This window comes from Betta splendens, chromosome 4, assembly GCF_900634795.4.
Source record: "Betta splendens chromosome 4, fBetSpl5.4, whole genome shotgun sequence".
NCBI classification, from domain to species: Eukaryota; Metazoa; Chordata; class Actinopteri; order Anabantiformes; family Osphronemidae; genus Betta; species Betta splendens.
This window is the reverse complement of record NC_040884.2, coordinates 24,131,022-24,138,660: the sequence shown is the minus strand read 5'-3', so window position 1 is coordinate 24,138,660 and position 7,639 is coordinate 24,131,022. Positions and strand designations below refer to the sequence as shown.

Here is a 7,639-nt window from a genome sequence, read left to right as displayed (position 1 = left end):
TCCTATTAACTGAAAACGTTCACTCAAATTTCTCATAAACACACATAACTCATAACATTTTCATTTGAAATGCTCATGGATTTATTTTCAGTTTCATCCCGTTTTTGTTCAATAATGCAGTTGCACAGTCTTGCCTCAAGGGTGTGATCACATGCAGTGAAACGCCTCTGTGCCTTAATATTCAGAAATGATTATCAATAGTTTTTTTTTTTCTTTTTTAACAATGAGCTTCATTCCAATCAGTTCAGGTAAACTATTCAGATTAAAAATGATTAAATGACATGAATTTGAATATCCATGTTATTCAGTGATATAGTCTGTGGGAGCTATCTGCAGTCCTTCAAATAAGAGTCATCACAACCTTAAGGTCCAGCACTGGCAGAAAGAGTTGACTGCCTAAAGAGATATACAAACAGTCAGTTTACAGTTGAGGCCTAGAAGAGCATTATATATGGACTATAGACAGAATAGATTTATTCAGCATGACTAAATGAATATTATCAAGCTAAAAGGAAAAAAACTATCATCTGTGCATATGAACACAGCCATTTAAAGGGGAACATAAAACTTATGGCTTTGGTTTTACTTCAGTAGCAAAGAGATGAGAAAAGGTAAAGCAAAATAAACAAATCCAAAAGTACTTGATGTGGTTTGCGTCTTGTTGTTTTGTGTACTGTACGTGATTGACAAGCGGTGCATTACATCGCTTACTGTAAATGTGTGTGCCCCCTACAGCTGAGTCATCAGCTCTTGTGGTTTAAGCCACAGGGTCTCAAAGTCACAGTAACTTGACTGCGCACTGCTAATACTGAAGGGAGACAGAGCAGGCGGGCTTCAATAAATTGTCCCACACCATCAACCACTGAAACCAGACCTCCAGATGACAAAATACCCCCTGTGTCACACACTGACATCATTTTGTCTTAAAGACAAAAATTGTGCTTCAAAGCCCCCCACATCCTCTGTTGTGGTTAAAGTGTTGCTCTAAGAGCGGTAATGTGCTTCTGATTTTTACGGATGTAACCGTTAGTTCAGCTAAATTGCATGGTAACACTAACACTACACCTTAAAGTTATTATTACTCTTCTTGTGAATACATAAATGCTGCACACCTGGATTATTTTCAAAGGACAGATTTTTGCTACAGTAAATATCTCAGAATTAGTTTTGAAACAACAGACTGACATCTCAAATCACCTGCTGACGAAACGGAAAACATTTATCAAGAACAGAAAAATAAAGTACCGGGGATTTCTTTTTGATTTCAAGTGAATCAAACATTCAAGAAAAACAACAAATGACTATAAATAATGACCGTAAAGAGCAATTTCATCTCAGAAGCATACACAGGACATACTACAAATAGCAAATGGGAGAAAAATTTATTGTTTTGTGTGTGCAAAATGTCTGTGTATTGTTCTTCACAATATGAAGGAAACTATTTGCTCGTGAGAGTGACATCCTCCCCAGACGAGTTCCTCAAAGTCTGCACCACATGTCCATGAAAGTCTTCCGTTACAGGAGGTGCCTCTGATGCTGTAGGTAGATATATCACGGTTTGTGCAAGTTCCTGTCTACAGTTTCCTCCTGTCGCGTAAACTAAAAACAGAAAACCGAAGGCTTCAACATAGAAAAGCAGCTCATAAGAATCTGTAACATAAGACCCTCAGAGGCCATTTTACCAGGCCTGCGGACAACAGAATTCTTCTACAATGGTTGACAATATTGTTATAAAGCCTCTGGGGTTAGTTTTGATCGTCACAGCTCACATGGTGTTCAACGGTAAGCTGTCTTCCTTATGATTGATCTTTTACTCTCTGAACAGTGAGTGGTTTTGTGGGGTTTCACCTGCTAAAAGATAAATTGTTGTTTTATCTTCCATGCTGTCTCTATTTATTAATTAAGCTATTGGCTGTTTCGTAAGACATTGTCATTTCACTGGTGAGTTTTATTTCCCTTATGTACCTAATGAGTCACCTGTATTACTGGCACCGAACAGACCCACACAAATTTGGTTTTGCGCTACGATGTAATGATGTGTTTTCAGTTGCTTTGCACAGCATGAAACTCTATGTATTTTTAATTACTATTATTAATTTGGTGAAAACAGTAAATAAATTAGGTTGCTAAGTGCTAGCTAGAGTTTCTGGATGACGCTGTACAGTAGCTGTAGTTCAGGGCATCAAGTTTACAGTAACAAATCAGAATGCACAGTGAAAACAAAATAGCTTCTCAGCCACTTACTGTATTTTGCCTAGTTTTAAGCTCTGTGTGTTCCTCTCCATTCATAGTGCAAATGTCTTCTTTCATCCTCCCACTTATACACGTCTACTGTTTTGTTTTTATGCAGGTCACAGCAAAGCAGAGGTCACTACAATCACTGGGATCCTCGGCAGTAGTATCACTCTTAATTTTACATTTTCTGACCCTCTTACTCTTTCTAAAAGATCCTATGTGGGCATTTACCTTAAAGGGGAGAAAAAGATTGCTGAATGTAAAATTCGCTCAGTTTGCAGAGATGTAGGACTTGACCCTACAAAGAGTGTTGTATTTTACCACATTTTAAATCTTAAACAAAATGATAGTGACACGTACTGGGCCACTTTGCTTGAGACTGAAGTTCCCATTAAAAGCAATGAGGTGCATCTGGATGTTCGAGAGGAAAACAGGAGCAGCACAGGTAAGATCAGACTTTGAGAACAAGAATTGTGACTAACATGGAGTACACTAGTCATCGAAATACATACCAATAAGAAGACTAAACTGTCTACAGTAGTTATGACTGGTAGATCAATCATAGAAAGAAACCTTATCCCAGTTGTTGTTGTCTTGTTGTAAGAGTAGGCCATTCACACGATTACGCTGGTTTGTCAAGCAGTCTTATTTTTTTAGTAAATCAATACATTGGTTTCTGACATACATGGTTTTTCTGTGCCAGAAATATTGGTCAGAGGAATTTACCAAACACCCACAATGTATCAACATATCAAATGTTATTTTAAAAATGGAAATAAGTAAATAATGTCAAAAGATGGGGATTATGTTAAAATGTTTATTGAATCACAACGTCAATCAACATCAAGGTAGTGCTAGAAGAAAAATATGAAGCTTGCCAACATTACTGGTAACAAGTTCTCTTAGCATATTGGTTAATATGTGAAGCAAATGTCCTGCAGTAGCATTTATTATGTGTTGGGGTACGGTAGTTCAGTCAGGACCACAGTGGTGGAGTGTCAGTGCTCGTTAAAGACTTATAGGCCATCAGTTGTGATCACACTGTATTACAGCACACCTAAAAACTGATAATATCATCTTTTTGCAGAGACATGTTTTCATATTTTCCGTTTTTAACTCCTACAGTTCCTCCAAAGCTGACTGACAACACACCAATTAAAAGCAATGGAAGTTCCAGTTTCTTCTTTCCCCCTCACATCGTCACTGTCCTTGTGGTTTCACCTGTAGTGGTGCTGGCGGCCGTGCTTCCCTGCGTGATTTGGTGTCTCGTGAGAACAAAAGGTAGGATTACTTGATATCTAGATGTAATTTCCATCTTTGGGTTACTTACTTTGTGTGACCAATAATTGGAAATAGTTTTTTTTCAAAGATATTACCTCATTTGAGTTAAAATATATGCTGGGCTTTTTTAAATATGAAAAACCTTGGAAGTTTTTTATGTAAATCAGCTGATTTACCAGAGTTTTTGAAATTAGAATATTGGTGGGACTGATACTTGACTAATTGGCTTCGTGAGTAGAATTTTCTACATGTCACAAAGGAACAAACAGAAGATGCAGGCAATTATTGGTATTCTATGGAAAAAAAGTTGCAGTTGTGTGGTTAGATGCTCAAAAATGCAAACTAGATTGCAGTTTCACATCCTTTTGATACATGTGATGATTCATAGCCTTTGAAAAGACGTCCTTTGCAGTGCATGCAAATGCTAAGTGCCTACTATGAATGAGGGGTAGGTGGAAAATTATTATGAGCATAATGTGTTCACTATTTTGAGTCTACTTTCATTTCACAGTCAACCCCTCTGGCCTACTTTGAGTGGGAACATTATTGGCTTGAAGTATTTTAAAGGCCCTGTTACCTCAGAAACCACATTTTGTGATTTCCCGTATGTGTACACAAATGCAACTTTTGCTGACTGTGCTTTACTGTATGACGTAGTGTAGATAACCTCACCCAAACATTGTCCACAAATAATGCTGCTCAAACTATGCTATGAGCTGTGAACTAAGAAACAGCACCACTCAGCAAACTGACAGATGGTGGCGATAAGCTCTGCTTTTCCGCACTAGCACAGTTAATAACTAACTATATATGCTAAGATGAGCTGCCACTGAAAGTAACAAACATTTATTTAGTTTATTGTTTCATAAAAGATGATCAGTAATGCTAATTTCAGCTTTCTTTAAATCGGTTGTTTAAGGTGCTATTACACTATTTTTATAAACACTGCACAGACATAACATTTACTATGTAATTTAATGTGTACCTTATACACAATATATACAGATGATATATCAATCTTCTTATAATTCATATTCTTATTATATTCTCATAATACCCCTCTCAAGATATGTAAAAAAGACAATAAGCATTAATATGCTTAGAAGCGCTGCTGTTCTGATCAGATCAGCGACGCCTACTACTTTAAATGTGACAACGGTGTTCATGCTCTACACAAAATAATTACAAGCAGCATGACTGTATCATATGAAACAAATAATCTGGCAACAAAAGACTATATAAATAATAAGTGCTGCACAAATCTTTCCCGGCACTAAAAGTTGTGTCCCTTGTTCAGACCCAGTTGATCACGGTTGAGCAAGACACTACACACTAGCTCCAGAGCACCCATGTGTTGCTGCTTGCTGGGTCAAATCCAGAGAAAACAATTTCCCCAAGGGAATTAATAAAGGACAACCTATCTTCAAAGTCTAATAGAGTCTATAGAAATGATGCTGCAGAAGGAGTCCTGCAGCATCATATCCAAAAGCTAACAATCTAAAAAATCTACTGAGCTCTTTCGGCCTGCAGTCACCGTAGTAGATGCATGTTTTGATGCTTTCCTTTCTAGTCATCCTGTCCTTAGGCCAGAGACAAAACCATACATTGCACAGCATACTGTACTGTATGTGTTTTTATGGTGAATAAAAGTACCAGACTAAAAGAAAGCATCAGTCTAGCAGAGTCCACAATCTTAATATCAACTATTAAAAAGAACTACTTGCTCATTCCTGGGGTTAGTCAGGTAGATAAGTATCTTATGGATGTGAATTTACCACTAGTCTAACATTTCTCTCTCTGCTTTGCTTCCTTCCCAGGAAAACCACCACAGTCACAACAAAGCTCTAATCCAACTTTACAGGTAGAAATCCTTTAATCCATTCACATCTTTAGAGATCTATACGTAAGCAAACATTCTTCAGCTCCAGTAACTGTCTTTGCAGGAAACTATTGAGACCAACAGTATGTCTCCACCCTCAGTTATCTACAGCGTCCTGGACTTCCCCAAAAGATCTTCAACGGTTCTGGAGATTCAGTCAAATGACACAGAGTATGCTGCTGTCAGCTATCTGTCAGAAAAGAGGATAACACAAGGCTGAATGTAAACTCTCTGTGTCTTGTGTTGACTTAAAGGTTTGTAAGGTCTCTTGCCAAATGCTGTCTTGGAGCTCCAGTTGTGAGCCATTCCAGTGTATGTGCTTCTAACAGGAACACACTGTACAGAGGAGTTGTAGGTGTAGAGAAGACTTTATGCCACAGTATGTTTTCAGTTCACGTGTTACAGTATTGTCATTCTCTTGATCTGAAAACTTGAACCCTTAGAGAGTCAATTTGGAGACTTTGTGTGTTTTGTTATTGTCGCCATGCCAAAAAACAATCTTATTAGAGTTATTTCCTAAGTAACTGTAATTTCCCTAAGTAAGTGTCTACACAACAACATTACAACAGAGGTGCTTATATTATCTGCTAGACCGACATTACTAATGTATGTGTATTAACGATAATTGTACTTTTAACAATATTTTTCAGCCTTCCATGTTTCTGTTTTGTCATTGACACGCCCCCAAAAAAATCTAAATCAACAGTGGTTAACTTGTTTATTAGCGTCAGGAGTTGTGACGTTTGTGCTTGCTCTCTTTGATTTCAGGTTTAGTAACCTACGTCTGTTTTTCATAACCTTTTTCAATCACCTAAAGTTCATGTTTACACCTAAAATCAATAATTGACGGAATGAAACAGAGACCTGGAAGATAAAGATCTGTTAGCGCCTCAATGATACTGTAGATTTAAAGGTCACCAGTTTGATTTTTCCAACTAGTGACAGTTTGACAAGCTCATACAAGTCTTAACTACCATAGCTATCTGACACTATCTCAGTCAGTTTCCACTGCACATTTGTAAAAGTTCTCTTTTGGTTGGTGCTTATTAATGTGTTAAAAGATTTATCAGACAAACGACTGAGTTTGTCTGATAAATCTGATAAATCATGTTCATTTATTATTTTGTGTTGAACACGTGAGTCACCCAACATGTTTCATTGGCAAACAGGTTCAACAATTATCCTAGAGTTTAGATGAAACTTAGATAATCAACAAAAACAGTAAATATTGTCAGAAATGTTTAGGGTATATGTTTAGGATATTGTTTTCCACCACGGTACCAATTTTATAATATAAATGCACAAAATATGTTGGGACTAGTGTTGAAATAAGCTTATTGTGTATAATGTATTTGTATATTAATTAATGTTGAATGTATGTCTTATGTATTGTAAGTGCCACAACTTTTTGTTCAGGACAGTGCATGAAACCAATTGTACATACTTGTGTTTTAAGTAGAGCTGCATGATCACCTCGTTTAAAACCAGTTCCTAATAAAACAGCTGCTGATTCAAGTTTGTCGGTGTGATTAACTGTGGTAAAAGCTTTAGTCAGAATGGCTGAGGGTGTCTTTTAGTATCATAACATAGATTTACTTAGCTGAGTAAACCCACAAAAAGTCAGTAACATAACACATTTAATATTCAATTATTCAATTTTATTTATATAGCGCCAAATCACAACAAAGTTTTTTCAAGGCACTTTACAAAGTAAGGTTTAAGACCTTACACAACTAAACCCAACAAATCCCACATACAGCAAGCCTGTTTTGTAATAATTATAATTCAACAGCATTAGAAATACTCCCTCTCCAACGAGGAAGAAACCTCCAGCAGAACCAGTCTGGATGCCTCAACCGGTTGGGGTGAGGGGAGATAGAGAGAAAAGCAGAGCCCCAACAAAACAACAACAGAGCACAGGCAGGATGGTTGGACCAGGGACTGGACACAGGCAGGACAGTTGGATCCGCAGCTGCCCATCACAGACACAGCTCTGTGTCCAATGATACCTGTAGGTGAGGACAGAGTGGAAGAAAGAGACGGGGCAGAAGCACAACTACTGTGAAGAAAGAGACAAGGTTAGTTAAACATGGAACAATGATAGGTTATTCGATAGAAGAGTTCAAAGTACACAGAGGAGCTCAGTGTATAAATGAAGTCCCCCAGCAGTCTATGTCTACAGTATTGCAGCTTAACTAAGAGATGGTTCCTGTGGCTAACAATCATTGCCAGTGAGCTGAATCA

At 37.5% G+C, this 7,639-nt stretch overlaps 1 protein-coding gene across 1 annotated transcript in view; it reads left to right on the top strand.

The window, feature by feature from the left end:
• Positions 1-6,910, top strand: part of pde4cb (phosphodiesterase 4C, cAMP-specific b) — a 90,709-nt gene extending 83,799 nt beyond the window's left edge. The window contains exons 19-22 of the mRNA XM_029149477.3: positions 2,351-2,680; positions 3,361-3,516; positions 5,334-5,377; positions 5,460-6,910. The gene's annotated coding sequence lies outside the window, so the exon portion shown is untranslated. The remainder of the gene's footprint in view (positions 1-2,350; positions 2,681-3,360; positions 3,517-5,333; positions 5,378-5,459) is intronic.
• The last annotated feature ends 729 nt before the right edge of the window (positions 6,911-7,639 follow it).